General features: G+C 73.1%; 21 non-coding genes across 21 annotated transcripts; 12 read left to right on the forward strand and 9 right to left on the reverse strand.

Annotated features, from left to right (window-relative positions):
* The first annotated feature begins 251 nt into the window (after window positions 1-251).
* Window positions 252-323, forward strand: TRNAE-CUC (transfer RNA glutamic acid (anticodon CUC)). The gene has a single exon. It is a non-coding gene; the product is annotated as a tRNA-Glu (tRNA).
* Window positions 324-2,538: 2,215 nt separating this feature from the next.
* TRNAG-GCC (transfer RNA glycine (anticodon GCC)) lies at window positions 2,539-2,609 on the reverse strand. The gene has a single exon. It is a non-coding gene; the product is annotated as a tRNA-Gly (tRNA).
* Window positions 2,610-4,164: 1,555 nt separating this feature from the next.
* On the reverse strand, window positions 4,165-4,247 carry TRNAL-CAG (transfer RNA leucine (anticodon CAG)). Its single transcript has one exon. It is a non-coding gene; the product is annotated as a tRNA-Leu (tRNA).
* A 1,470-nt stretch (window positions 4,248-5,717) lies between these two features.
* On the forward strand, window positions 5,718-5,789 carry TRNAG-UCC (transfer RNA glycine (anticodon UCC)). The gene has a single exon. It is a non-coding gene; the product is annotated as a tRNA-Gly (tRNA).
* Window positions 5,790-6,094: 305 nt separating this feature from the next.
* On the forward strand, window positions 6,095-6,166 carry TRNAE-CUC (transfer RNA glutamic acid (anticodon CUC)). Its single transcript has one exon. It is a non-coding gene; the product is annotated as a tRNA-Glu (tRNA).
* Window positions 6,167-8,389: 2,223 nt separating this feature from the next.
* Window positions 8,390-8,460, reverse strand: TRNAG-GCC (transfer RNA glycine (anticodon GCC)). The gene has a single exon. It is a non-coding gene; the product is annotated as a tRNA-Gly (tRNA).
* A 1,571-nt stretch (window positions 8,461-10,031) lies between these two features.
* TRNAL-CAG (transfer RNA leucine (anticodon CAG)) lies at window positions 10,032-10,114 on the reverse strand. Its single transcript has one exon. It is a non-coding gene; the product is annotated as a tRNA-Leu (tRNA).
* A 615-nt stretch (window positions 10,115-10,729) lies between these two features.
* TRNAD-GUC (transfer RNA aspartic acid (anticodon GUC)) lies at window positions 10,730-10,801 on the forward strand. Its single transcript has one exon. It is a non-coding gene; the product is annotated as a tRNA-Asp (tRNA).
* A 780-nt stretch (window positions 10,802-11,581) lies between these two features.
* On the forward strand, window positions 11,582-11,653 carry TRNAG-UCC (transfer RNA glycine (anticodon UCC)). The gene has a single exon. It is a non-coding gene; the product is annotated as a tRNA-Gly (tRNA).
* Window positions 11,654-11,958: 305 nt separating this feature from the next.
* Window positions 11,959-12,030, forward strand: TRNAE-CUC (transfer RNA glutamic acid (anticodon CUC)). The gene has a single exon. It is a non-coding gene; the product is annotated as a tRNA-Glu (tRNA).
* A 2,220-nt stretch (window positions 12,031-14,250) lies between these two features.
* On the reverse strand, window positions 14,251-14,321 carry TRNAG-GCC (transfer RNA glycine (anticodon GCC)). Its single transcript has one exon. It is a non-coding gene; the product is annotated as a tRNA-Gly (tRNA).
* Window positions 14,322-15,866: 1,545 nt separating this feature from the next.
* TRNAL-CAG (transfer RNA leucine (anticodon CAG)) lies at window positions 15,867-15,949 on the reverse strand. The gene has a single exon. It is a non-coding gene; the product is annotated as a tRNA-Leu (tRNA).
* A 618-nt stretch (window positions 15,950-16,567) lies between these two features.
* On the forward strand, window positions 16,568-16,639 carry TRNAD-GUC (transfer RNA aspartic acid (anticodon GUC)). The gene has a single exon. It is a non-coding gene; the product is annotated as a tRNA-Asp (tRNA).
* Window positions 16,640-17,419: 780 nt separating this feature from the next.
* On the forward strand, window positions 17,420-17,491 carry TRNAG-UCC (transfer RNA glycine (anticodon UCC)). Its single transcript has one exon. It is a non-coding gene; the product is annotated as a tRNA-Gly (tRNA).
* A 305-nt stretch (window positions 17,492-17,796) lies between these two features.
* TRNAE-CUC (transfer RNA glutamic acid (anticodon CUC)) lies at window positions 17,797-17,868 on the forward strand. Its single transcript has one exon. It is a non-coding gene; the product is annotated as a tRNA-Glu (tRNA).
* A 2,228-nt stretch (window positions 17,869-20,096) lies between these two features.
* Window positions 20,097-20,167, reverse strand: TRNAG-GCC (transfer RNA glycine (anticodon GCC)). The gene has a single exon. It is a non-coding gene; the product is annotated as a tRNA-Gly (tRNA).
* A 1,544-nt stretch (window positions 20,168-21,711) lies between these two features.
* TRNAL-CAG (transfer RNA leucine (anticodon CAG)) lies at window positions 21,712-21,794 on the reverse strand. Its single transcript has one exon. It is a non-coding gene; the product is annotated as a tRNA-Leu (tRNA).
* A 624-nt stretch (window positions 21,795-22,418) lies between these two features.
* Window positions 22,419-22,490, forward strand: TRNAD-GUC (transfer RNA aspartic acid (anticodon GUC)). Its single transcript has one exon. It is a non-coding gene; the product is annotated as a tRNA-Asp (tRNA).
* A 780-nt stretch (window positions 22,491-23,270) lies between these two features.
* TRNAG-UCC (transfer RNA glycine (anticodon UCC)) lies at window positions 23,271-23,342 on the forward strand. The gene has a single exon. It is a non-coding gene; the product is annotated as a tRNA-Gly (tRNA).
* Window positions 23,343-23,647: 305 nt separating this feature from the next.
* On the forward strand, window positions 23,648-23,719 carry TRNAE-CUC (transfer RNA glutamic acid (anticodon CUC)). The gene has a single exon. It is a non-coding gene; the product is annotated as a tRNA-Glu (tRNA).
* Window positions 23,720-25,946: 2,227 nt separating this feature from the next.
* Window positions 25,947-26,017, reverse strand: TRNAG-GCC (transfer RNA glycine (anticodon GCC)). The gene has a single exon. It is a non-coding gene; the product is annotated as a tRNA-Gly (tRNA).
* Window positions 26,018-26,171: the final 154 nt, after the last annotated feature.

Consider the following 26,171-nt stretch of genomic DNA (forward strand, 5'->3'; position numbering starts at 1 on the left):
CTGGCAGTGGGGGACGGCGTGCCGGCCCGCTGGGCGCTGGGCGCTGGGCACGTGGCCCGAGGCGGCGTGCGGGTGCGAGGGCGGCCGGCGCGCAGAGTTTTGCGGGTGCTGCCAGCGGGCCGGGTGGACTGCGTGGGGCCCGCGGGCGGCTGGACGTGCAGAGGCAGGGGCCTCGGGGCCCAAGCGGAGCCGCGTGGGTGGAATGGAGGCGCTGGGTCCAGGGGGTGCAGGCCAGGCGCGCAGCCTGTCGCTCCCTGGTGGTCTAGTGGTTAGGATTCGGCGCTCTCACCGCCGCGGCCCGGGTTCGATTCCCGGTCAGGGAAGCCTTTCTTCTTCCTCTGGCCCTCCGGGGCCTCCCCTCCCGGCCGGCCGAGCCGAGCCGAGCCACCCACCGTCTCGCCCCCAGTGCACCCGCACCACCCCCTTTTAGCCCACGCCAGCACGCCAGGCCAGAGCTGGCTAGCTTGTCGCGGGCCCCGCCGCCAAGATGGAGGGGTGCACACAAGGCCACCTGCCACGCCCCGACGGGCGGCCCCGGCCTCGCCCTGCCACCTCGGCCCGTCCGAGCCTTTTGGCCTGGCTGGCCCACCGGAGGCCCTCGGCATCGCCTCTCCCCTTCGCCCCCCCCCCCCCCCCCCCCCCGCGCACGCGCTCGCCTGGCACCTTCGCTTCCACAGCCCGAGACGCGAGTGGGCGGGGCGGCCTCTGTCCCCGGCCGGGACCACCAGTGTGCGCAGGCGCCCCTGCCCCCCGAGTGCGCTCGGACCCCCACCGCCCCCTCCGGTGGCGCTCCTAGCTGGCCAGGCTGACGAGCCATCCTGTCCTCCCTCCTGAGGTGCCCGCGGTGGCGGTGCCGGGCGCGTGGGTCAGGTGAGCCACGCGCAGCCCTGAGTCCCGTCACCTGGCCGAGCAGCCCCCCTCGGGCCTGCCACCTCTCGGGCGGCTTCCCTGCCCCACGCGGGGCGGGAGCGCCACGACCTGGCTGGCTGCGTCTCTCCCCGGCGACGGACAGCGGACCCCAGGGGCACGCCGGTCTTGGGCGCCGATGCGAGCGCAGAGTCCGACCGCCGTGCCCGGGAGGTGGAGGAGGGAAGAGGCATCCGGGCACGGCCCGGACTCCCCGGGGCACTGGAGGTGAGACAGCGGGGAGGTGCCGTGGGAGCCACGGGGGAAGACAAGGTGGCGGTCGAGGCACCCCGGGGGACTGGGCGCACTTGTCGCCAACTTGTCATTCCAATTGCAGGACACGTCGGTCCCTTCCATCCTTTGGCAAAGGGGCCAGCGTGTTACCCAGTGGTCCCTTTCGCCACCTCCGCGCCCCAGCCCGCACCCCCGATGAGCGGCGTCCTCCACCACCCACCCCCCCCCCACTCACGCACACTTTTCACAGTTGCACGTTTCACAGTTTCCCATCCCGCCTCGCCCCGTGCCTCGCCAAGATAGGCGCCGTCCGTCCCTCTGTCCACCCCTGTCTGTATCCGTCCTCTTCTGTGGATGCCTCCCAAGGTCCATCGCACACCTCAGTCTCCTTCCCGCCCCAACTTGGGCACCCCTGTCCGCCGGGGATTTGCTCTGTGATCAGAGGTGTCCCCTCTCGAGGCCGAGCGGTCAGCCGGTGCGCCGCGCACACCTGCTGGGACACACTCGCTTCAACCGGACAAGCCCCCTGCAGCGGTGCGGAGGAGCCGCGGGCGGCCGTGGGGTCTCCGGGTGCTTCCCGTGCCCACGGGAAGTTTCCTCGGAGTCCTCGCTTTTGCGTGTGTGTGTGCGTGTGGGTGTGTGTGGAGGGGAGGAGAGGTGGAGGTCGGGGTGGGAGAGGGATGGAGGACGGTGGTGGACTTTGGTGCCGTGGGTGGCTCTCGCGGTGGAAGAGGAAGCCGCGTTGGCACGATAGCGCGGCGGCGAAGCGGGACGCAGAGAATCAAGGGCCTGCGCGACCATGACGTTAGGCACGCTGGGGTCTTGCGGGGTGCGGGTGCCGGTGCCACCTGGAGTCTGTGAGCGACCCTCCCGGCGCGGCAGCTTGGTTTCCGCCGGTTGTGCAAAAGGGGAGGATTTCTGGAGTGTGGGTAGAGTGAGCCAGAGCGCGGCGCCGCGCGCGCTGCGTGTGTGTGTGTGTGTGTGTGTCTGTGTCGGGGTGGGAGGGGCTGGTGGGAGGGGCGGGGGCGCGAGGTGGTGCCCAGGGAAGGGGAGGAGCGTGTGGGTGGCAGCGCGAGTTGGTGCGTGGATGCGTTCCTTGCAGTGAATCGGGGAGACTGGAGCGAGGCGAGCGTCGTTAAAGAAAAGAAGGGCAAGGCAGGTGTCCGGGCGGGGCGCGGATGGGCCCTTGGCTCCCGGGCGGGCGGAGTTTTGTCCCCAGGGCGAGCGAGCCAGGGAGGAGGAAGGGAATGTGCGGCAGGGGCAGGGGCGGGGGACGGGATGGGGCGTGGGCGGGCCCCCAGAGAGGAGCAGACGTGGCTTTGGCCAGGTGCTCTGAAGGTGGGAGAGAGGAAGCGTAGCGCGCAGTTGGCGCTGCGGGGCCAAAAGGGGATGGCGCGTTGCATGGGCCGGGAATCGAACCCGGGCCTCCCGCGTGGCAGGCGAGAATTCTACCACTGAACCACCCATGCGCCCACGGACGTGGTCCACAGAGGGGCTTCCCCAGCGGCGCCGGCCGCCTCCGTTGCCGGTCCCCGCCAGGAGTGAGCGTGAGCGTGAGCGTGAGCGTGAGCGTGAGCGTCTTCTCCGTGGGAGCAGGAGGCGGGCAGTCTGCAAGACAGGGCTCCAGGCACGCGGGAGAGCCAGCCCCTGGGGCGGGGCGGGGCGGGGCGCGGCGCGGCGCGGACGTCCGGGCAGAGGAAGGCACGGAGGCGGACTGGGCTCATCCTGTGCTTTGTCCCTGGTCCAGGGCCGCCGCCACAGCCTGCCCGTGTCCCCAGAGGCAGCCAGGAGCCGGACCCAGCCGGCCAGCGCCCGAACCCCAAACAGCCGGAGCCATCTGTGGCAGGTGCAGGCAGGCGAGGGACCTTGCCTTCAGCTGCTCCCAGCCCCGAGCCAAAGTCCCTTTGGCGGATGGTTTTCTCGCGCGTGCAGTGTGTGTCCCGGCGGACGGGGTGGGGAACGGACCTCTCGTGTGTGGAGCCGTGGGGCCGGGGGCGGGGATGGGTGGGCTGTGTGTCTTTGTGTGTGTGCTTTGTGTGTGTGTGTGTGTGTGTGTGTGTGTGTGTGTGTGTTTGCGCTCGCGCCGGCGTCTGTCGGACGGAGTTAGAGGCCAGGTAGCGCGCCTGCGCCTCTGAGTGCGTCTCGGGCCAAGAGAGCAAAGGCCTGAGCGCGCTGGCCGGCGCCTCTCCTAGGGGTCCGGCTGGGTGCCTTGACAGGTTGGGAGGCAGGAGGGCGGTCTTGGATCCGGGAGGAACGCTGGGCGGAGCGGCCGGCCGGCGGCCTCCCCGAGCCAGGAGATGCGCCGTGGCGCCCGGCTGGATGGCCCGGGGGGGTCTAGGGCTTCCGCTCACTGCTCCCTGCAGGCCACTTCCGGGCTTGGACTCGTGAGCCAGGCCCACAGAAGGGAGGGGTCCGCGCCGCCGGCTGGCCAGCAGACGGCTGGGCTGTATGGCTCCCGGGAGGCAGACAGCAGGCAGGTAGGTGTGGCCAGGGGAAGGCCCCCAGGTGGAGAATCGTGTGGGCCGCCTCGGGAGGGTGTGGAGAGAATGGACTAGGGCCGGGGGAAAAGCACGGGGTGCCGGTGGGGTGGGTGCGTGTTCCCGGGGGCGGCGGAAGCGGACGGCTGGCTGAAGAGCCAGGCGCTGTCCAGCGGCCACATGTGGGAGCGGGAAGCGCGGGGAGCTTTGCAGCCTGGGCTGGTTCGCGAGTGCCGGGTGAGGAGGGCAGGGGCGGGAATAGACGAGAAGGAGGACCAAAGAGCCTCCAGAAAGCAGCAGGTGCGAAGTCAGCGAAGCCTGCGGGTGTGGGAAAGGCGCTCGAGTCGCCGGGGAGTGCGTGCGTGTGTGTGTGTGCGAGCGCCGCGCGCGCTGCGCGCGCTCAGAGCCCGAGGCGGCGAGGGTGGAGGGGCTGGAGCTCGGTCCCGGGCAGCGTGTGCTCGGGTGCGAGGCGGGCCGCGGCCGCGAGAGGGTGTGGTCCAGGCCCGGGTGGCGTGGCTGCTGTGTGGGGCGGGCCAAAAGGTGGGCGTGTCAGGAGTGGGATTCGAACCCACGCCTCCAGGGGAGACTGCGACCTGAACGCAGCGCCTTAGACCGCTCGGCCATCCTGACGGCGGGTGTGAGCGCGTCGCCGCTGGCCTGGCTGGGACGCGGCGCTAACGCTGGTGTCCTTGGCCGTCATGGCGCCCGGCTGGCGGCTGTGTGGGTGCGCAAGGGGCGAGACACGCGCGGCGGCCCCGGAGGAGCACGGCCAGCCGCTTCGCCGCCGCCGCCGCCGCCGCCGCCGCCGCCGCCGCCGCCAGCGCGGCTCCCGTCGCAGTCGCACCCCCACCCCCAGCTCCCTGCAGGCCCCGTGCAGCGTCGGCGCCCCTTGCCCTGCTCCCCACCCCGCCTTCCTCGCCCTCGCCCTCGCCCTCGCCCTCGCAGTCCCGCTTGCCGTCTGGGGCCTTTTCTCCCGGCGCGATGCCCGCCTGGCAGACGAGAGAGAGGCAGCGCTCGTTGGGAGTACTGAGCGCCGTCCGGGTCCGTGTGTGGGCCCCGGGTCCGGGCGGACTCGGAGTCGGGGCCGGGGGCTGCCGTGCGGGAGAGGGGGCCGAAGCGGGGCTGGGGTCGGGTGGGGCGTGGCCCGTGTCGGGCGCCCGTGCAGGGCAGGCGTCGAGGGCAGGCAGGGGCAGGCGTGGGGAGGCAGCCGGAGAGGGGTCGGGCGGCCGGCGTGGCCGGCCGCCGCCGTCCTCGTTAGTATAGTGGTGAGTATCCCCGCCTGTCACGCGGGAGACCGGGGTTCGATTCCCCGACGGGAGGCAAGACGCCCTTTTTGGTGGCCTGCGCAGCTCTGGGTGCCACCTCTTGCTCCCGAGGGGCAGGGGCGCTTCTTTCTCGGCCGTCCGGCGGCGCGTGCCCGGCCTGCCCACCGTCCACCGGCCCCAGCCCTTTGCGTGGCTCGAGGCCGGACGCTGGGTCGCCACCGCGCAGCCGGGGCCTCGTGTGGTCCCCGCGGCAGCCACAGCGAGCTCCTCGGCGACGTGCCGCCCAGCCGCCCAGCCGCGCAGCCGCCGTGGGTGTCGCTCGGGTGGGAGGCAGATGGGTCCGGTCCCGTCTGGATGCGGGAGGTGGTGTGGCCTGGGCGCCCGCCCCCTCTGCTCCTTCCCGCGCGGGGCCGGGCTGGGCCGCTAGCTGCGGGCCGCGGAGGACGCGGAAGACGCCGGGCCGGGGACGTGGCGGGGCTCCCCAGCCGGCCTCCGAGGGCCCGAGAGCGGCCAGGCGGCCAGAGCGCCCTCCAGAGGCGGGCGGCGGTGGGCGCGGGGCGCGGGGCGCGGGGCGGGCAGGTGGGCGGGCGGGCGGGCGTGCCGGCGACCGGCCGGTGCAGCTGAGTCGGAGGGGCGAGGCTGGGGCGCCGGGCGGCCGCAGCCCGTGGTGGCCGCAGCCCGTGGTGGCCGGGCAGAGCTGCGGCCGGGCGGGACGTCGGGGCAGGGCTGCGCCGGGCGGCGGAGGCGCGGCGGCGGCGGCGGCAAGAGAGCGCCAAGGCGAGAAGGCGCGGAGCGCACCCTGGGCCGGCCGCGTCGGGCCGGCCCGGGCCGTGCAGCGTTGGTGGTATAGTGGTGAGCATAGCTGCCTTCCAAGCAGTTGACCCGGGTTCGATTCCCGGCCAACGCAGCCGCCCGACCTTTTGCGCCGCTCCGGGGCCCTCCTGGCCAGGCCCGCCGGGCGCTGGCAGTGGGGGACGGCGTGCCGGCCCGCTGGGCGCTGGGCGCTGGGCACGTGGCCCGAGGCGGCGTGCGGGTGCGAGGGCGGCCGGCGCGCAGCGTTTTGCGGGTGCTGCCAGCGGGCCGGGTGGACTGCGTGGGGCCCGCGGGCGGCTGGACGTGCAGAGGCAGGGGCCTCGGGGCCCAAGCGGAGCCGCGTGGGTGGAATGGAGGCGCTGGGTCCAGGGGGTGCAGGCCAGGCGCGCAGCCTGTCGCTCCCTGGTGGTCTAGTGGTTAGGATTCGGCGCTCTCACCGCCGCGGCCCGGGTTCGATTCCCGGTCAGGGAAGCCTTTCTTCTTCCTCTGGCCCTCCGGGGCCTCCCCTCCCGGCCGGCCGAGCCGAGCCGAGCCACCCACCGTCTCGCCCCCAGTGCACCCGCACCACCCCCTTTTAGCCCACGCCAGCACGCCAGGCCAGAGCTGGCTAGCTTGTCGCGGGCCCCGCCGCCAAGATGGAGGGGTGCACACAAGGCCACCTGCCACGCCCCGACGGGCGGCCCCGGCCTCGCCCTGCCACCTCGGCCCGTCCGAGCCTTTTGGCCTGGCTGGCCCACCGGAGGCCCTCGGCATCGCCTCTCCCCTTCGCCCCCCCCCCCCCCCCCGCGCACGCGCTCGCCTGGCACCTTCGCTTCCACAGCCCGAGACGCGAGTGGGCGGGGCGGCCTCTGTCCCCGGCCGGGACCACCAGTGTGCGCAGGCGCCCCTGCCCCCCGAGTGCGCTCGGACCCCCACCGCCCCCCTCCGGTGGCGCTCCTAGCTGGCCAGGCTGACGAGCCATCCTGTCCTCCCTCCTGAGGTGCCCGCGGTGGCGGTGCCGGGCGCGTGGGTCAGGTGAGCCACGCGCAGGCCCTGAGTCCCGTCACCTGGCCGAGCAGCCCCCCTCGGGCCTGCCACCTCTCGGGCGGCTTCCCTGCCCCACGCGGGGCGGGAGCGCCACGACCTGGCTGGCTGCGTCTCTCCCCGGCGACGGACAGCGGACCCCAGGGGCACGCCGGTCTTGGGCGCCGATGCGAGCACAGAGTCCGACCGCCGTGCCCGGGAGGTGGAGGAGGGAAGAGGCATCCGGGCACGGCCCGGACTCCCCGGGGCACTGGAGGTGAGACAGCGGGGAGGTGCCGTGGGAGCCACGGGGGAAGACAACCCAGCAGCCAGGCAGGTGGGTGGCGGTCGAGGCACCCCGGGGGACTGGGCGCACTTGTCGCCAACTTGTCATTCCAATTGCAGGACACGTCGGTCCCTTCCATCCTTTGGCAAAGGGGCCAGCGTGTTACCCAGTGGTCCCTTTCGCCACCTCCGCGCCCCAGCCCGCACCCCCGATGAGCGGCGTCCTCCACCACCCACCCCCCCCCCACTCACGCACACTTTTCACAGTTGCACGTTTCACAGTTTCCCATCCCGCCTCGCCCCGTGCCTCGCCAAGATAGGCGCCGTCCGTCCCTCTGTCCACCCCTGTCTGTATCCGTCCTCTTCTGTGGATGCCTCCCAAGGTCCATCGCACACCTCAGTCTCCTTCCCGCCCCAACTTGGGCACCCCTGTCCGCCGGGGATTTGCTCTGTGATCAGAGGTGTCCCCTCTCGAGGCCGAGCGGTCAGCCGGTGCGCCGCGCACACCTGCTGGGACACACTCGCTTCAACCGGACAAGCCCCCTGCAGCGGTGCGGAGGAGCCGCGGGCGGCCGTGGGTCTCCGGGTGCTTCCCGTGCCCACGGGAAGTTTCCTCGGAGTCCTCGCTTTTGCGTGTGTGTGTGCGTGTGGGTGTGTGTGGAGGGGAGGAGAGGTGGAGGTCGGGGTGGGAGAGGGATGGAGGACGGTGGTGGACTTTGGTGCCGTGGGTGGCTCTCGCGGTGGAAGAGGAAGCCGCGTTGGCACGATAGCGCGGCGGCGAAGCGGGACGCAGAGAATCAAGGGCCTGCGCGACCATGACGTTAGGCACGCTGGGGTCTTGCGGGTGCGGGTGCCGGTGCCACCTGGAGTCTGTGAGCGACCCTCCCGGCGCGGCAGCTTGGTTTCCGCCGGTTGTGCAAAAGGGGAGGATTTCTGGAGTGTGGGTAGAGTGAGCCAGAGCGCGCGCGCGCGCGCGCGTGTGTGTGTGTGTGTGTGTGTCTGTGTCGGGGTGGGAGGGGCTGGTGGGAGGGGCGGGGGCGCGAGGTGGTGCCCAGGGAAGGGGAGGAGCGTGTGGGTGGCAGCGCGAGTTGGTGCGTGGATGCGTTCCTTGCAGTGAATCGGGAGACTGGAGCGAGGCGAGCGTCGTTAAAGAAAAGAAGGGCAAGGCAGGTGTCCGGGCGGGCGCGGATGGGCCCTTGGCTCCCGGGCGGGCGGAGTTTTGTCCCCAGGGCGAGCGAGCCAGGGAGGAGGAAGGGAATGTGCGGCAGGGGCAGGGGCGGGGACGGGATGGGGCGTGGGCGGGCCCCCAGAGAGGAGCAGACGTGGCTTTGGCCAGGTGCTCTGAAGGTGGGAGAGAGGAAGCGTAGCGCGCAGTTGGCGCTGCGGGGCCAAAAGGGGATGGCGCGTTGCATGGGCCGGGAATCGAACCCGGGCCTCCCGCGTGGCAGGCGAGAATTCTACCACTGAACCACCCATGCGCCCACGGACGTGGTCCACAGAGGGCTTCCCCAGCGGCGCCGGCCGCCTCCGTTGCCGGTCCCCGCCAGGAGTGAGCGTGAGCGTGAGCGTGAGCGTGAGCGTGAGCGTCTTCTCCGTGGGAGCAGGAGGCGGGCAGTCTGCAAGACAGGCTCCAGGCACGCGGAGAGCCAGCCCCTGGGGCGGGGCGGGGCGGGGCGGGGCGGGGCGCGGCGCGGCGCGGCGCGGACGTCCGGGCAGAGGAAGGCACGGAGGCGGACTGGGCTCATCCTGTGCTTTGTCCCTGGTCCAGGGCCGCCGCCACAGCCTGCCCGTGTCCCCAGAGGCAGCCAGGAGCCGGACCCAGCCCGGCCAGCGCCCGAACCCCAAACAGCCGGAGCCATCTGTGGCAGGTGCAGGCAGGCGAGGGACCTTGCCTTCAGCTGCTCCCAGCCCCGAGCCAAAGTCCCTTTGGCGGATGGTTTTCTCGCGCGTGCAGTGTGTGTCCCGGCAGACGAGGTGGGGAACGGACCTCTCGTGTGTGGAGCCGTGGGGCCGGGGGCGGGGATGGGTGGGCTGTGTGTCTTTGTGTGTGTGTGTGTGTGTGTGTGTGTGTGTGTGTGTGTGTGTGTGTTTGCGCTCGCGCCGGCGTCTGTCGGACGGAGTTAGAGGCCAGGTAGCGCCGCCTGCGCCTCTGAGTGCGTCTCGGGCCAAGAGAGCAAAGGCCTGAGCGCGCTGGCCGGCGCCTCTCCCTAGGGGTCCGGCTGGGTGCCTTGACAGGTTGGGAGGCAGGAGGGCGGTCTTGGATCCGGGAGGAACGCTGGGGCGGAGCGGCCGGCCGGCGGCCTCCCCGAGCCAGGAGATGCGCCGTGGCGCCCGGCTGGATGGCCCGGGGGGGTCTAGGGCTTCCGCTCACTGCTCCCTGCAGCCACCTTCCCGGCTTGGACTCGTGAGCCAGGCCCACAGAAGGGAGGGGTCCGCGCCGCCGGCTGGCCAGCAGACGGCTGGGCTGTATGGCTCCCGGGAGGCAGACAGGCAGGCAGGTAGGTGTGGCCAGGGGAAGGCCCCCAGGTGGAGAATCGTGTGGGCCGCCTCGGGAGGGTGTGGAGAGAATGGACTAGGGCCGGGGGAAAAGCACGGGGTGCCGGTGGGGTGGGTGCGTGTTCCCGGGGGCGGCGGAAGCGGACGGCTGGCTGGAAGAGCCAGGCGCTGTCCAGCGGCCACATGTGGGAGCGGGAAGCGCGGGGAGCTTTGCAGCCTGGGCTGGTTCGCGAGTGCCGGGGTGAGGAGGGCAGGGGCGGGAATAGACGAGAAGGAGGACCAAAGAGCCTCCAGAAAGCAGCAGGTGCGAAGTCAGCGAAGCCTGCGGGTGTGGGAAAGGCGCTGGAGTCGCCGGGGAGTGCGTGCGTGTGTGTGTGTGTGCGAGCGCGCGCGCGCGCGCGCGCGCTCAGAGCCCGAGGCGGCGAGGGTGGAGGGGCTGGAGCTCGGTCCCGGGCAGCGTGTGCTCGGGTGCGAGGCGGGCCGCGGCCGCGAGAGGGTGTGGTCCAGGCCCGGGTGGCGTGGCTGCTGTGTGGGGCGGGCCAAAAGGTGGGCGTGTCAGGAGTGGGATTCGAACCCACGCCTCCAGGGGAGACTGCGACCTGAACGCAGCGCCTTAGACCGCTCGGCCATCCTGACGGCGGGTGTGAGCGCGTCGCCGCTGGCCTGGCTGGGACGCGGCGCTAACGCTGGTGTCCTTGGCCGTCATGGCGCCCGGCTGGCGGCTGTGTGGGTGCGCAAGGGGCGAGACACGCGCGGCGGCCCCGGAGGAGCACGGCCAGCCGCCTCGCCGCCGCCGCCGCCGCCGCCGCCGCCGCCGCCGCCAGCGCGGCTCCCGTCGCAGTCGCACCCCCACCCCCAGCTCCCTGCAGGCCCCGTGCAGCGTCGGCGCCCCTTGCCCTGCTCCCCACCCCGCCTTCCTCGCCCTCGCCCTCGCCCTCGCCCTCGCAGTCCCGCTTGCCGTCTGGGGCCTTTTCTCCCGGCGCGATGCCCGCCTGGCAGACGAGAGAGAGGCAGCGCTCGTTGGGAGTACTGAGCGCCGTCCGGGTCCGTGTGTGGGCCCCGGGTCCGGGCGGACTCGGAGTCGGGGCCGGGGGCTGCCGTGCGGGAGAGGGGGCCGAAGCGGGGCTGGGGTCGGGTGGGGCGTGGCCCGTGTCGGGCGCCCGTGCAGGGCAGGGCGTCGAGGGCAGGCAGGGGCAGGCGTGGGGAGGCAGCCGGAGAGGGGTCGGGCGGCCGGGTGGCCGGCCGCCGCCGTCCTCGTTAGTATAGTGGTGAGTATCCCCGCCTGTCACGCGGGAGACCGGGGTTCGATTCCCCGACGGGGAGGCAAGACGCCCTTTTTGGTGGCCTGCGCAGCTCTGGGTGCCACCTCTTGCTCCCGAGGGGCAGGGGCGCTTCTTCTCGGCCGTCCGGCGGCGCGTGCCCGGCCTGCCCACCGTCCACCGGCCCCAGCCCTTTGCGTGGCTCGAGGCCGGACGCTGGGTCGCCACCGCGCAGCCGGGGCCTCGTGTGGTCCCCGCGGCAGCCACAGCGAGCTCCTCGGCGACGTGCCGCCCAGCCGCCCAGCCGCGCAGCCGCCGTGGGTGTCGCTCGGGTGGGAGGCAGATGGGTCCGGTCCCGTCTGGATGCGGGAGGTGGTGTGGCCTGGCGCCCGCCCCCTCTGCTCCTTCCCGCGCGGGGCCGGGCTGGGCCGCTAGCTGCGGGCCGCGGAGGACGCGGAAGACGCCGGGCCGGGGACGTGGCGGGGCTCCCCAGCCGGCCTCCGAGGGCCCGAGAGCGGCCAGGCGGCCAGAGCGCCCTCCAGAGGCGGGCGGCGGTGGGCGCGGGGCGCGGGGCGCGGGGCGGGCAGGTGGGCGGGCGGGCGGGCGTGCCCGGCGACCGGCCGGTGCAGCTGAGTCGGAGGGGCGAGGCTGGGGCGCCGGGCGGCCGCAGCCCGTGGTGGCCGCAGCCCGTGGTGGCCGGGCAGAGCTGCGGCCGGGCGGGACGTCGGGGCAGGGCTGCGCCGGGCGGCGGAGGCGCGGCGGCGGCGGCGGCAAGAGAGCGCCAAGGCGAGAAGGCGCGGAGCGCACCCTGGGCCGGCCGCGTCGGGCCGGCCCGGGCCGTGCAGCGTTGGTGGTATAGTGGTGAGCATAGCTGCCTTCCAAGCAGTTGACCCGGGTTCGATTCCCGGCCAACGCAGCCGCCCGACCTTTTGCGCCGCTCCGGGGCCCTCCTGGCCAGGCCCGCCGGGCGCTGGCAGTGGGGGACGGCGTGCCGGCCCGCTGGGCGCTGGGCGCTGGGCACGTGGCCCGAGGCGGCGTGCGGGTGCGAGGGCGGCCGGCGCGCAGCGTTTTGCGGGTGCTGCCAGCGGGCCGGGTGGACTGCGTGGGGCCCGCGGGCGGCTGGACGTGCAGAGGCAGGGGCCTCGGGGCCCAAGCGGAGCCGCGTGGGTGGAATGGAGGCGCTGGGTCCAGGGGGTGCAGGCCAGGCGCGCAGCCTGTCGCTCCCTGGTGGTCTAGTGGTTAGGATTCGGCGCTCTCACCGCCGCGGCCCGGGTTCGATTCCCGGTCAGGGAAGCCTTTCTTCTTCCTCTGGCCCTCCGGGGCCTCCCCTCCCGGCCGGCCGAGCCGAGCCGAGCCACCCACCGTCTCGCCCCCAGTGCACCCGCACCACCCCCTTTTAGCCCACGCCAGCACGCCAGGCCAGAGCTGGCTAGCTTGTCGCGGGCCCCGCCGCCACGATGGAGGGGTGCACACAAGGCCACCTGCCACGCCCCGACGGGCGGCCCCGGCCTCGCCCTGCCACCTCGGCCCGTCCGAGCCTTTTGGCCTGGCTGGCCCACCGGAGGCCCTCGGCATCGCCTCTCCCCTTCGCCCCCCCCCCCCCCCGCGCACGCGCTCGCCTGGCACCTTCGCTTCCACAGCCCGAGACGCGAGTGGGCGGGGCGGCCTCTGTCCCCGGCCGGGACCACCAGTGTGCGCAGGCGCCCCTGCCCCCCGAGTGCGCTCGGACCCCCACCGCCCCCTCCGGTGGCGCTCCTAGCTGGCCAGGCTGACGAGCCATCCTGTCCTCCCTCCTGAGGTGCCCGCGGTGGCGGTGCCGGGCGCGTGGGTCAGGTGAGCCACGCGCAGCCCTGAGTCCCGTCACCTGGCCGAGCAGCCCCCCTCGGGCCTGCCACCTCTTGGGCGGCTTCCCTGCCCCACGCGGGGCGGGAGCGCCACGACCTGGCTGGCTGCGTCTCTCCCCGGCGACGGACAGCGGACCCCAGGGGCACGCCGGTCTTGGGCGCCGATGCGAGCGCAGAGTCCGACCGCCGTGCCCGGGAGGTGGAGGAGGGAAGAGGCATCCGGGCACGGCCCGGACTCCCCGGGGCACTGGAGGTGAGACAGCGGGGAGGTGCCGTGGGAGCCACGGGGGAAGACAACCCAGCAGCCAGGCAGGTGGGTGGCGGTCGAGGCACCCCGGGGGACTGGGCGCACTTGTCGCCAACTTGTCATTCCAATTGCAGGACACGTCGGTCCCTTCCATCCTTTGGCAAAGGGGCCAGCGTGTTACCCAGTGGTCCCTTTCGCCACCTCCGCGCCCCAGCCCGCACCCCCGATGAGCGGCGTCCTCCACCACCCACCCCCCCCCCCACTCACGCACACTTTTCACAGTTGCACGTTTCACAGTTTCCCATCCCGCCTCGCCCCGTGCCTCGCCAAGATAGGCGCCGTCCGTCCCTCTGTCCACCCCTGTCTGTATCCGTCCTCTTCTGTGGATGCCTCCCAAGGTCCATCGCACACCTCAGTCTCCTTCCCGCCCCAACTTGGGCACCCCTGTCCGCCGGGGATTTGCTCTGTGATCAGAGGTGTCCCCTCTCGAGGCCGAGCGGTCAGCCGGTGCGCCGCGCACACCTGCTGGGACACACTCGCTTCAACCGGACAAGCCCCCTGCAGCGGTGCGGAGGAGCCGCGGGCGGCCGTGGGTCTCCGGGTGCTTCCCGTGCCCACGGGAAGTTTCCTCGGAGTCCTCGCTTTTGCGTGTGTGTGTGCGTGTGGGTGTGTGTGGAGGGGAGGAGAGGTGGAGGTCGGGGTGGGAGAGGGATGGAGGACGGTGGTGGACTTTGGTGCCGTGGGTGGCTCTCGCGGTGGAAGAGGAAGCCGCGTTGGCACGATAGCGCGGCGGCGAAGCGGGACGCAGAGAATCAAGGGCCTGCGCGACCATGACGTTAGGCACGCTGGGGTCTTGCGGGTGCGGGTGCCGGTGCCACCTGGAGTCTGTGAGCGACCCTCCCGGCGCGGCAGCTTGGTTTCCGCCGGTTGTGCAAAAGGGGAGGATTTCTGGAGTGTGGGTAGAGTGAGCCAGAGCGCGCGCGCGCGCGCGCGTGTGTGTGTGTGTGTGTGTGTCTGTGTCGGGGTGGGAGGGGCTGGTGGGAGGGGCGGGGGCGCGAGGTGGTGCCCAGGGAAGGGGAGGAGCGTGTGGGTGGCAGCGCGAGTTGGTGCGTGGATGCGTTCCTTGCAGTGAATCGGGAGACTGGAGCGAGGCGAGCGTCGTTAAAGAAAAGAAGGGCAAGGCAGGTGTCCGGGCGGGCGCGGATGGGCCCTTGGCTCCCGGGCGGGCGGAGTTTTGTCCCCAGGGCGAGCGAGCCAGGGAGGAGGAAGGGAATGTGCGGCAGGGGCAGGGGCGGGGACGGGATGGGGCGTGGGCGGGCCCCCAGAGAGGAGCAGACGTGGCTTTGGCCAGGTGCTCTGAAGGTGGGAGAGAGGAAGCGTAGCGCGCAGTTGGCGCTGCGGGGCCAAAAGGGGATGGCGCGTTGCATGGGCCGGGAATCGAACCCGGGCCTCCCGCGTGGCAGGCGAGAATTCTACCACTGAACCACCCATGCGCCCACGGACGTGGTCCACAGAGGGCTTCCCCAGCGGCGCCGGCCGCCTCCGTTGCCGGTCCCCGCCAGGAGTGAGCGTGAGCGTGAGCGTGAGCGTCTTCTCCGTGGGAGCAGGAGGTGGGCAGTCTGCAAGACAGGCTCCAGGCACGCGGAGAGCCAGCCCCTGGGGCGGGGTGGGCGGGGCGCGGCGCGGCGCGGCGCGGACGTCCGGGCAGAGGAAGGCACGGAGGCGGACTGGGCTCATCCTGTGCTTTGTCCCTGGTCCAGGGCCGCCGCCACAGCCTGCCCGTGTCCCCAGAGGCAGCCAGGAGCCGGACCCAGCCCGGCCAGCGCCCGAACCCCAAACAGCCGGAGCCATCTGTGGCAGGTGCAGGCAGGCGAGGGACCTTGCCTTCAGCTGCTCCCAGCCCCGAGCCAAAGTCCCTTTGGCGGATGGTTTTCTCGCGCGTGCAGTGTGTGTCCCGGCGGACGGGGTGGGGAACGGACCTCTCGTGTGTGGAGCCGTGGGGCCGGGGGCGGGGATGGGTGGGCTGTGTGTCTTTGTGTGTGTGTGTGTGTGTGTGTGTGTGTGTGTGTGTGTGTGTTTGCGCTCGCGCCGGCGTCTGTCGGACGGAGTTAGAGGCCAGGTAGCGCCGCCTGCGCCTCTGAGTGCGTCTCGGGCCAAGAGAGCAAAGGCCTGAGCGCGCTGGCCGGCGCCTCTCCCTAGGGGTCCGGCTGGGTGCCTTGACAGGTTGGGAGGCAGGAGGGCGGTCTTGGATCCGGGAGGAACGCTGGGGCGGAGCGGCCGGCCGGCGGCCTCCCCGAGCCAGGAGATGCGCCGTGGCGCCCGGCTGGATGGCCCGGGGGGGTCTAGGGCTTCCGCTCACTGCTCCCTGCAGCCACCTTCCGGGCTTGGACTCGTGAGCCAGGCCCACAGAAGGGAGGGGTCCGCGCCGCCGGCTGGCCAGCAGACGGCTGGGCTGTATGGCTCCCGGGAGGCAGACAGGCAGGCAGGTAGGTGTGGCCAGGGGAAGGCCCCCAGGTGGAGAATCGTGTGGGCCGCCTCGGGAGGGTGTGGAGAGAATGGACTAGGGCCGGGGGAAAAGCACGGGGTGCCGGTGGGGTGGGTGCGTGTTCCCGGGGGCGGCGGAAGCGGACGGCTGGCTGGAAGAGCCAGGCGCTGTCCAGCGGCCACATGTGGGAGCGGGAAGCGCGGGGAGCTTTGCAGCCTGGGCTGGTTCGCGAGTGCCGGGGTGAGGAGGGCAGGGGCGGGAATAGACGAGAAGGAGGACCAAAGAGCCTCCAGAAAGCAGCAGGTGCGAAGTCAGCGAAGCCTGCGGGTGTGGGAAAGGCGCTGGAGTCGCCGGGGAGTGCGTGCGTGTGTGTGTGTGTGCGAGCGCGCGCGCTGCGCGCGCGCGCTCAGAGCCCGAGGCGGCGAGGGTGGAGGGGCTGGAGCTCGGTCCCGGGCAGCGTGTGCTCGGGTGCGAGGCGGGCCGCGGCCGCGAGAGGGTGTGGTCCAGGCCCGGGTGGCGTGGCTGCTGTGTGGGGCGGGCCAAAAGGTGGGCGTGTCAGGAGTGGGATTCGAACCCACGCCTCCAGGGGAGACTGCGACCTGAACGCAGCGCCTTAGACCGCTCGGCCATCCTGACGGCGGGTGTGAGCGCGTCGCCGCTGGCCTGGCTGGGACGCGGCGCTAACGCTGGTGTCCTTGGCCGTCATGGCGCCCGGCTGGCGGCTGTGTGGGTGCGCAAGGGGCGAGACACGCGCGGCGGCCCCGGAGGAGCACGGCCAGCCGCTTCGCCGCCGCCGCCGCCGCCGCCGCCGCCGCCGCCGCCGCCAGCGCGGCTCCCGTCGCAGTCGCACCCCCACCCCCAGCTCCCTGCAGGCCCCGTGCAGCGTCGGCGCCCCTTGCCCTGCTCCCCACCCCGCCTTCCTCGCCCTCGCCCTCGCCCTCGCCCTCGCAGTCCCGCTTGCCGTCTGGGGCCTTTTCTCCCGGCGCGATGCCCGCCTGGCAGACGAGAGAGAGGCAGCGCTCGTTGGGAGTACTGAGCGCCGTCCGGGTCCGTGTGTGGGCCCCGGGTCCGGGCGGACTCGGAGTCGGGGCCGGGGGCTGCCGTGCGGGAGAGGGGGCCGAAGCGGGGCTGGGGTCGGGTGGGGCGTGGCCCGTGTCGGGCGCCCGTGCAGGGCAGGGCGTCGAGGGCAGGCAGGGGCAGGCGTGGGGAGGCAGCCGGAGAGGGGTCGGGCGGCCGGGTGGCCGGCCGCCGCCGTCCTCGTTAGTATAGTGGTGAGTATCCCCGCCTGTCACGCGGGAGACCGGGGTTCGATTCCCCGACGGGGAGGCAAGACGCCCTTTTTGGTGGCCTGCGCAGCTCTGGGTGCCACCTCTTGCTCCCGAGGGGCAGGGGCGCTTCTTCTCGGCCGTCCGGCGGCGCGTGCCCGGCCTGCCCACCGTCCACCGGCCCCAGCCCTTTGCGTGGCTCGAGGCCGGACGCTGGGTCGCCACCGCGCAGCCGGGGCCTCGTGTGGTCCCCGCGGCAGCCACAGCGAGCTCCTCGGCGACGTGCCGCCCAGCCGCCCAGCCGCGCAGCCGCCGTGGGTGTCGCTCGGGTGGGAGGCAGATGGGTCCGGTCCCGTCTGGATGCGGGAGGTGGTGTGGCCTGGCGCCCGCCCCCTCTGCTCCTTCCCGCGCGGGGCCGGGCTGGGCCGCTAGCTGCGGGCCGCGGAGGACGCGGAAGACGCCGGGCCGGGGACGTGGCGGGGCTCCCCAGCCGGCCTCCGAGGGCCCGAGAGCGGCCAGGCGGCCAGAGCGCCCTCCAGAGGCGGGCGGCGGTGGGCGCGGGGCGCGGGGCGCGGGGCGGGCAGGTGGGCGGGCGGGCGGGCGTGCCCGGCGACCGGCCGGTGCAGCTGAGTCGGAGGGGCGAGGCTGGGGCGCCGGGCGGCCGCAGCCCGTGGTGGCCGCAGCCCGTGGTGGCCGGGCAGAGCTGCGGCCGGGCGGGACGTCGGGGCAGGGCTGCGCCGGGCGGCGGAGGCGCGGCGGCGGCGGCGGCAAGAGAGCGCCAAGGCGAGAAGGCGCGGAGCGCACCCTGGGCCGGCCGCGTCGGGCCGGCCCGGGCCGTGCAGCGTTGGTGGTATAGTGGTGAGCATAGCTGCCTTCCAAGCAGTTGACCCGGGTTCGATTCCCGGCCAACGCAGCCGCCCGACCTTTTGCGCCGCTCCGGGGCCCTCCTGGCCAGGCCCGCCGGGCGCTGGCAGTGGGGGACGGCGTGCCGGCCCGCTGGGCGCTGGGCGCTGGGCACGTGGCCCGAGGCGGCGTGCGGGTGCGAGGGCGGCCGGCGCGCAGCGTTTTGCGGGTGCTGCCAGCGGGCCGGGTGGACTGCGTGGGGCCCGCGGGCGGCTGGACGTGCAGAGGCAGGGGCCTCGGGGCCCAAGCGGAGCCGCGTGGGTGGAATGGAGGCGCTGGGTCCAGGGGGTGCAGGCCAGGCGCGCAGCCTGTCGCTCCCTGGTGGTCTAGTGGTTAGGATTCGGCGCTCTCACCGCCGCGGCCCGGGTTCGATTCCCGGTCAGGGAAGCCTTTCTTCTTCCTCTGGCCCTCCGGGGCCTCCCCTCCCGGCCGGCCGAGCCGAGCCGAGCCACCCACCGTCTCGCCCCCAGTGCACCCGCACCACCCCCTTTTAGCCCACGCCAGCACGCCAGGCCAGAGCTGGCTAGCTTGTCGCGGGCCCCGCCGCCAAGATGGAGGGGTGCACACAAGGCCACCTGCCACGCCCCGACGGGCGGCCCCGGCCTCGCCCTGCCACCTCGGCCCGTCCGAGCCTTTTGGCCTGGCTGGCCCACCGGAGGCCCTCGGCATCGCCTCTCCCCTTCGCCCCCCCCCCCCCCCCCCGCGCACGCGCTCGCCTGGCACCTTCGCTTCCACAGCCCGAGACGCGAGTGGGCGGGGCGGCCTCTGTCCCCGGCCGGGACCACCAGTGTGCGCAGGCGCCCCTGCCCCCCGAGTGCGCTCGGACCCCCACCGCCCCCTCCGGTGGCGCTCCTAGCTGGCCAGGCTGACGAGCCATCCTGTCCTCCCTCCTGAGGTGCCCGCGGTGGCGGTGCCGGGCGCGTGGGTCAGGTGAGCCACGCGCAGCCCTGAGTCCCGTCACCTGGCCGAGCAGCCCCCCTCGGGCCTGCCACCTCTCGGGCGGCTTCCCTGCCCCACGCGGGGCGGGAGCGCCACGACCTGGCTGGCTGCGTCTCTCCCCGGCGACGGACAGCGGACCCCAGGGGCACGCCGGTCTTGGGCGCCGATGCGAGCACAGAGTCCGACCGCCGTGCCCGGGAGGTGGAGGAGGGAAGAGGCATCCGGGCACGGCCCGGACTCCCCGGGGCACTGGAGGTGAGACAGCGGGGAGGTGCCGTGGGAGCCACGGGGGAAGACAACCCAGCAGCCAGGCAGGTGGGTGGCGGTCGAGGCACCCCGGGGGACTGGGCGCACTTGTCGCCAACTTGTCATTCCAATTGCAGGACACGTCGGTCCCTTCCATCCTTTGGCAAAGGGGCCAGCGTGTTACCCAGTGGTCCCTTTCGCCACCTCCGCGCCCCAGCCCGCACCCCCGATGAGCGGCGTCCTCCACCACCCACCCCCCCCCCACTCACGCACACTTTTCACAGTTGCACGTTTCACAGTTTCCCATCCCGCCTCGCCCCGTGCCTCGCCAAGATAGGCGCCGTCCGTCCCTCTGTCCACCCCTGTCTGTATCCGTCCTCTTCTGTGGATGCCTCCCAAGGTCCATCGCACACCTCAGTCTCCTTCCCGCCCCAACTTGGGCACCCCTGTCCGCCGGGGATTTGCTCTGTGATCAGAGGTGTCCCCTCTCGAGGCCGAGCGGTCAGCCGGTGCGCCGCGCACACCTGCTGGGACACACTCGCTTCAACCGGACAAGCCCCCTGCAGCGGTGCGGAGGAGCCGCGGGCGGCCGTGGGTCTCCGGGTGCTTCCCGTGCCCACGGGAAGTTTCCTCGGAGTCCTCGCTTTTGCGTGTGTGTGTGCGTGTGGGTGTGTGTGGAGGGGAGGAGAGGTGGAGGTCGGGGTGGGAGAGGGATGGAGGACGGTGGTGGACTTTGGTGCCGTGGGTGGCTCTCGCGGTGGAAGAGGAAGCCGCGTTGGCACGATAGCGCGGCGGCGAAGCGGGACGCAGAGAATCAAGGGCCTGCGCGACCATGACGTTAGGCACGCTGGGGTCTTGCGGGTGCGGGTGCCGGTGCCACCTGGAGTCTGTGAGCGACCCTCCCGGCGCGGCAGCTTGGTTTCCGCCGGTTGTGCAAAAGGGGAGGATTTCTGGAGTGTGGGTAGAGTGAGCCAGAGCGCGCGCGCGCGCGCGCGTGTGTGTGTGTGTGTGTGTGTCTGTGTCGGGGTGGGAGGGGCTGGTGGGAGGGGCGGGGGCGCGAGGTGGTGCCCAGGGAAGGGGAGGAGCGTGTGGGTGGCAGCGCGAGTTGGTGCGTGGATGCGTTCCTTGCAGTGAATCGGGAGACTGGAGCGAGGCGAGCGTCGTTAAAGAGAAGAAGGGCAAGGCAGGTGTCCGGGCGGGCGCGGATGGGCCCTTGGCTCCCGGGCGGGCGGGCGGGTGGGCGGAGTTTTGTCCCCAGGGCGAGCGAGCCAGGGAGGAGGAAGGGAATGTGCGGCAGGGGCGGGGACGGGATGGGGCGTGGGCGGGCCCCCAGAGAGGAGCAGACGTGGCTTTGGCCAGGTGCTCTGAAGGTGGGAGAGAGGAAGCGTAGCGCGCAGTTGGCGCTGCGGGGCCAAAAGGGGATGGCGCGTTGCATGGGCCGGGAATCGAACCCGGGCCTCCCGCGTGGCAGGCGAGAATTCTACCACTGAACCACCCATGCGCCCACGGACGTGGTCCACAGAGGGCTTCCCCAGCGGCGCCGGCCGCCTCCGTTGCCGGTCCCCGCCAGGAGTGAGCGTGAGCGTGAGCGTGAGCGTCTTCTCCGTGGGAGCAGGAGGTGGGCAGTCTGCAAGACAGGCTCCAGGCACGCGGAGAGCCAGCCCCTGGGGCGGGGTGGGCGGGGCGCGGCGCGGCGCGGCGCGGACGTCCGGGCAGAGGAAGGCACGGAGGCGGACTGGGCTCATCCTGTGCTTTGTCCCTGGTCCAGGGCCGCCGCCACAGCCTGCCCGTGTCCCCAGAGGCAGCCAGGAGCCGGACCCAGCCCGGCCAGCGCCCGAACCCCAAACAGCCGGAGCCATCTGTGGCAGGTGCAGGCAGGCGAGGGACCTTGCCTTCAGCTGCTCCCAGCCCCGAGCCAAAGTCCCTTTGGCGGATGGTTTTCTCGCGCGTGCAGTGTGTGTCCCGGCAGACGGGGTGGGGAACGGACCTCTCGTGTGTGGAGCCGTGGGGCCGGGGGCGGGGATGGGTGGGCTGTGTGTCTTTGTGTGTGTGTGTGTGTGTGTGTGTGTGTGTGTGTGTGTGTGTTTGCGCTCGCGCCGGCGTCTGTCGCACGGAGTTAGAGGCCAGGTAGCGCCGCCTGCGCCTCTGAGTGCGTCTCGGGCCAAGAGAGCAAAGGCCTGAGCGCGCTGGCCGGCGCCTCTCCCTAGGGGTCCGGCTGGGTGCCTTGACAGGTTGGGAGGCAGGAGGGCGGTCTTGGATCCGGGAGGAACGCTGGGGCGGAGCGGCCGGCCGGCGGCCTCCCCGAGCCAGGAGATGCGCCGTGGCGCCCGGCTGGATGGCCCGGGGGGGTCTAGGGCTTCCGCTCACTGCTCCCTGCAGCCACCTTCCCGGCTTGGACTCGTGAGCCAGGCCCACAGAAGGGAGGGGTCCGCGCCGCCGGCTGGCCAGCAGACGGCTGGGCTGTATGGCTCCCGGGAGGCAGACAGGCAGGCAGGTAGGTGTGGCCAGGGGAAGGCCCCCAGGTGGAGAATCGTGTGGGCCGCCTCGGGAGGGTGTGGAGAGAATGGACTAGGGCCGGGGGAAAAGCACGGGGTGCCGGTGGGGTGGGTGCGTGTTCCCGGGGGCGGCGGAAGCGGACGGCTGGCTGGAAGAGCCAGGCGCTGTCCAGCGGCCACATGTGGGAGCGGGAAGCGCGGGGAGCTTTGCAGCCTGGGCTGGTTCGCGAGTGCCGGGGTGAGGAGGGCAGGGGCGGGAATAGACGAGAAGGAGGACCAAAGAGCCTCCAGAAAGCAGCAGGTGCGAAGTCAGCGAAGCCTGCGGGTGTGGGAAAGGCGCTCGAGTCGCCGGGGAGTGCGTGCGTGTGTGTGTGTGTGCGAGCGCGCGCGCGCGCGCGCGCGCTCAGAGCCCGAGGCGGCGAGGGTGGAGGGGCTGGAGCTCGGTCCCGGGCAGCGTGTGCTCGGGTGCGAGGCGGGCCGCGGCCGCGAGAGGGTGTGGTCCAGGCCCGGGTGGCGTGGCTGCTGTGTGGGGCGGGCCAAAAGGTGGGCGTGTCAGGAGTGGGATTCGAACCCACGCCTCCAGGGGAGACTGCGACCTGAACGCAGCGCCTTAGACCGCTCGGCCATCCTGACGGCGGGTGTGAGCGCGTCGCCGCTGGCCTGGCTGGGACGCGGCGCTAACGCTGGTGTCCTTGGCCGTCATGGCGCCCGGCTGGCGGCTGTGTGGGTGCGCAAGGGGCGAGACACGCGCGGCGGCCCCGGAGGAGCACGGCCAGCCGCTTCGCCGCCGCCGCCGCCGCCGCCGCCGCCGCCGCCGCCGCCGCCGCCAGCGCGGCTCCCGTCGCAGTCGCACCCCCACCCCCAGCTCCCTGCAGGCCCCGTGCAGCGTCGGCGCCCCTTGCCCTGCTCCCCACCCCGCCTTCCTCGCCCTCGCCCTCGCCCTCGCCCTCGCAGTCCCGCTTGCCGTCTGGGGCCTTTTCTCCCGGCGCGATGCCCGCCTGGCAGACGAGAGAGAGGCAGCGCTCGTTGGGAGTACTGAGCGCCGTCCGGGTCCGTGTGTGGGCCCCGGGTCCGGGCGGACTCGGAGTCGGGGCCGGGGGCTGCCGTGCGGGAGAGGGGGCCGAAGCGGGGCTGGGGTCGGGTGGGGCGTGGCCCGTGTCGGGCGCCCGTGCAGGGCAGGGCGTCGAGGGCAGGCAGGGGCAGGCGTGGGGAGGCAGCCGGAGAGGGGTCGGGCGGCCGGGTGGCCGGCCGCCGCCGTCCTCGTTAGTATAGTGGTGAGTATCCCCGCCTGTCACGCGGGAGACCGGGGTTCGATTCCCCGACGGGGAGGCAAGACGCCCTTTTTGGTGGCCTGCGCAGCTCTGGGTGCCACCTCTTGCTCCCGAGGGGCAGGGGCGCTTCTTCTCGGCCGTCCGGCGGCGCGTGCCCGGCCTGCCCACCGTCCACCGGCCCCAGCCCTTTGCGTGGCTCGAGGCCGGACGCTGGGTCGCCACCGCGCAGCCGGGGCCTCGTGTGGTCCCCGCGGCAGCCACAGCGAGCTCCTCGGCGACGTGCCGCCCAGCCGCCCAGCCGCGCAGCCGCCGTGGGTGTCGCTCGGGTGGGAGGCAGATGGGTCCGGTCCCGTCTGGATGCGGGAGGTGGTGTGGCCTGGCGCCCGCCCCCTCTGCTCCTTCCCGCGCGGGGCCGGGCTGGGCCGCTAGCTGCGGGCCGCGGAGGACGCGGAAGACGCCGGGCCGGGGACGTGGCGGGGCTCCCCAGCCGGCCTCCGAGGGCCCGAGAGCGGCCAGGCGGCCAGAGCGCCCTCCAGAGGCGGGCGGCGGTGGGCGCGGGGCGCGGGGCGCGGGGCGGGCAGGTGGGCGGGCGGGCGGGCGTGCCCGGCGACCGGCCGGTGCAGCTGAGTCGGAGGGGCGAGGCTGGGGCGCCGGGCGGCCGCAGCCCGTGGTGGCCGCAGCCCGTGGTGGCCGGGCAGAGCTGCGGCCGGGCGGGACGTCGGGGCAGGGCTGCGCCGGGCGGCGGAGGCGCGGCGGCGGCGGCGGCAAGAGAGCGCCAAGGCGAGAAGGCGCGGAGCGCACCCTGGGCCGGCCGCGTCGGGCCGGCCCGGGCCGTGCAGCGTTGGTGGTATAGTGGTGAGCATAGCTGCCTTCCAAGCAGTTGACCCGGGTTCGATTCCCGGCCAACGCAGCCGCCCGACCTTTTGCGCCGCTCCGGGGCCCTCCTGGCCAGGCCCGCCGGGCGCTGGCAGTGGGGGACGGCGTGCCGGCCCGCTGGGCGCTGGGCGCTGGGCACGTGGCCCGAGGCGGCGTGCGGGTGCGAGGGCGGCCGGCGCGCAGCGTTTTGCGGGTGCTGCCAGCGGGCCGGGTGGACTGCGTGGGGCCCGCGGGCGGCTGGACGTGCAGAGGCAGGGGCCTCGGGGCCCAAGCGGAGCCGCGTGGGTGGAATGGAGGCGCTGGGTCCAGGGGGTGCAGGCCAGGCGCGCAGCCTGTCGCTCCCTGGTGGTCTAGTGGTTAGGATTCGGCGCTCTCACCGCCGCGGCCCGGGTTCGATTCCCGGTCAGGGAAGCCTTTCTTCTTCCTCTGGCCCTCCGGGGCCTCCCCTCCCGGCCGGCCGAGCCGAGCCGAGCCACCCACCGTCTCGCCCCCAGTGCACCCGCACCACCCCCTTTTAGCCCACGCCAGCACGCCAGGCCAGAGCTGGCTAGCTTGTCGCGGGCCCCGCCGCCAAGATGGAGGGGTGCACACAAGGCCACCTGCCACGCCCCGACGGGCGGCCCCGGCCTCGCCCTGCCACCTCGGCCCGTCCGAGCCTTTTGGCCTGGCTGGCCCACCGGAGGCCCTCGGCATCGCCTCTCCCCTTCGCCCCCCCCCCCCCCCCCGCGCACGCGCTCGCCTGGCACCTTCGCTTCCACAGCCCGAGACGCGAGTGGGCGGGGCGGCCTCTGTCCCCGGCCGGGACCACCAGTGTGCGCAGGCGCCCCTGCCCCCCGAGTGCGCTCGGACCCCCACCGCCCCCTCCGGTGGCGCTCCTAGCTGGCCAGGCTGACGAGCCATCCTGTCCTCCCTCCTGAGGTGCCCGCGGTGGCGGTGCCGGGCGCGTGGGTCAGGTGAGCCACGCGCAGCCCTGAGTCCCGTCACCTGGCCGAGCAGCCCCCCTCGGGCCTGCCACCTCTCGGGCGGCTTCCCTGCCCCACGCGGGGCGGGAGCGCCACGACCTGGCTGGCTGCGTCTCTCCCCGGCGACGGACAGCGGACCCCAGGGGCACGCCGGTCTTGGGCGCCGATGCGAGCACAGAGTCCGACCGCCGTGCCCGGGAGGTGGAGGAGGGAAGAGGCATCCGGGCACGGCCCGGACTCCCCGGGGCACTGGAGGTGAGACAGCGGGGAGGTGCCGTGGGAGCCACGGGGGAAGACAACCCAGCAGCCAGGCAGGTGGGTGGCGGTCGAGGCACCCCGGGGGACTGGGCGCACTTGTCGCCAACTTGTCATTCCAATTGCAGGACACGTCGGTCCCTTCCATCCTTTGGCAAAGGGGCCAGCGTGTTACCCAGTGGTCCCTTTCGCCACCTCCGCGCCCCAGCCCGCACCCCCGATGAGCGGCGTCCTCCACCACCCACCCCCCCCCCACTCACGCACACTTTTCACAGTTGCACGTTTCACAGTTTCCCATCCCGCCTCGCCCCGTGCCTCGCCAAGATAGGCGCCGTCCGTCCCTCTGTCCACCCCTGTCTGTATCCGTCCTCTTCTGTGGATGCCTCCCAAGGTCCATCGCACACCTCAGTCTCCTTCCCGCCCCAACTTGGGCACCCCTGTCCGCCGGGGATTTGCTCTGTGATCAGAGGTGTCCCCTCTCGAGGCCGAGCGGTCAGCCGGTGCGCCGCGCACACCTGCTGGGACACACTCGCTTCAACCGGACAAGCCCCCTGCAGCGGTGCGGAGGAGCCGCGGGCGGCCGTGGGTCTCCGGGTGCTTCCCGTGCCCACGGGAAGTTTCCTCGGAGTCCTCGCTTTTGCGTGTGTGTGTGCGTGTGGGTGTGTGTGGAGGGGAGGAGAGGTGGAGGTCGGGGTGGGAGAGGGATGGAGGACGGTGGTGGACTTTGGTGCCGTGGGTGGCTCTCGCGGTGGAAGAGGAAGCCGCGTTGGCACGATAGCGCGGCGGCGAAGCGGGACGCAGAGAATCAAGGGCCTGCGCGACCATGACGTTAGGCACGCTGGGGTCTTGCGGGTGCGGGTGCCGGTGCCACCTGGAGTCTGTGAGCGACCCTCCCGGCGCGGCAGCTTGGTTTCCGCCGGTTGTGCAAAAGGGGAGGATTTCTGGAGTGTGGGTAGAGTGAGCCAGAGCGCGCGCGCGCGCGCGCGTGTGTGTGTGTGTGTGTGTGTCTGTGTCGGGGTGGGAGGGGCTGGTGGGAGGGGCGGGGGCGCGAGGTGGTGCCCAGGGAAGGGGAGGAGCGTGTGGGTGGCAGCGCGAGTTGGTGCGTGGATGCGTTCCTTGCAGTGAATCGGGAGACTGGAGCGAGGCGAGCGTCGTTAAAGAGAAGAAGGGCAAGGCAGGTGTCCGGGCGGGCGCGGATGGGCCCTTGGCTCCCGGGCGGGCGGGCGGGTGGGCGGAGTTTTGTCCCCAGGGCGAGCGAGCCAGGGAGGAGGAAGGGAATGTGCGGCAGGGGCGGGGACGTGATGGGGCGTGGGCGGGCCCCCAGAGAGGAGCAGACGTGGCTTTGGCCAGGTGCTCTGAAGGTGGGAGAGAGGAAGCGTAGCGCGCAGTTGGCGCTGCGGGGCCAAAAGGGGATGGCGCGTTGCATGGGCCGGGAATCGAACCCGGGCCTCCCGCGTGGCAGGCGAGAATTCTACCACTGAACCACCCATGCGCCCACGGACGTGGTCCACAGAGGGCTTCCCCAGCGGCGCCGGCCGCCTCCGTTGCCGGTCCCCGCCAGGAGTGAGCGTGAGCGTGAGCGTGAGCGTGAGCGTGAGCGTCTTCTCCGTGGGAGCAGGAGGCGGGCAGTCTGCAAGACAGGCTCC

The sequence above is a fragment of the Lynx rufus genome, unplaced genomic scaffold (assembly GCF_022079265.1).
Source record: "Lynx rufus isolate CCGP_SWC_20201006 ecotype Redwood Valley unplaced genomic scaffold, mLynRuf1.p SCAF_15, whole genome shotgun sequence".
In the NCBI taxonomy this organism is placed as follows: domain Eukaryota; kingdom Metazoa; phylum Chordata; class Mammalia; order Carnivora; family Felidae; genus Lynx; species Lynx rufus.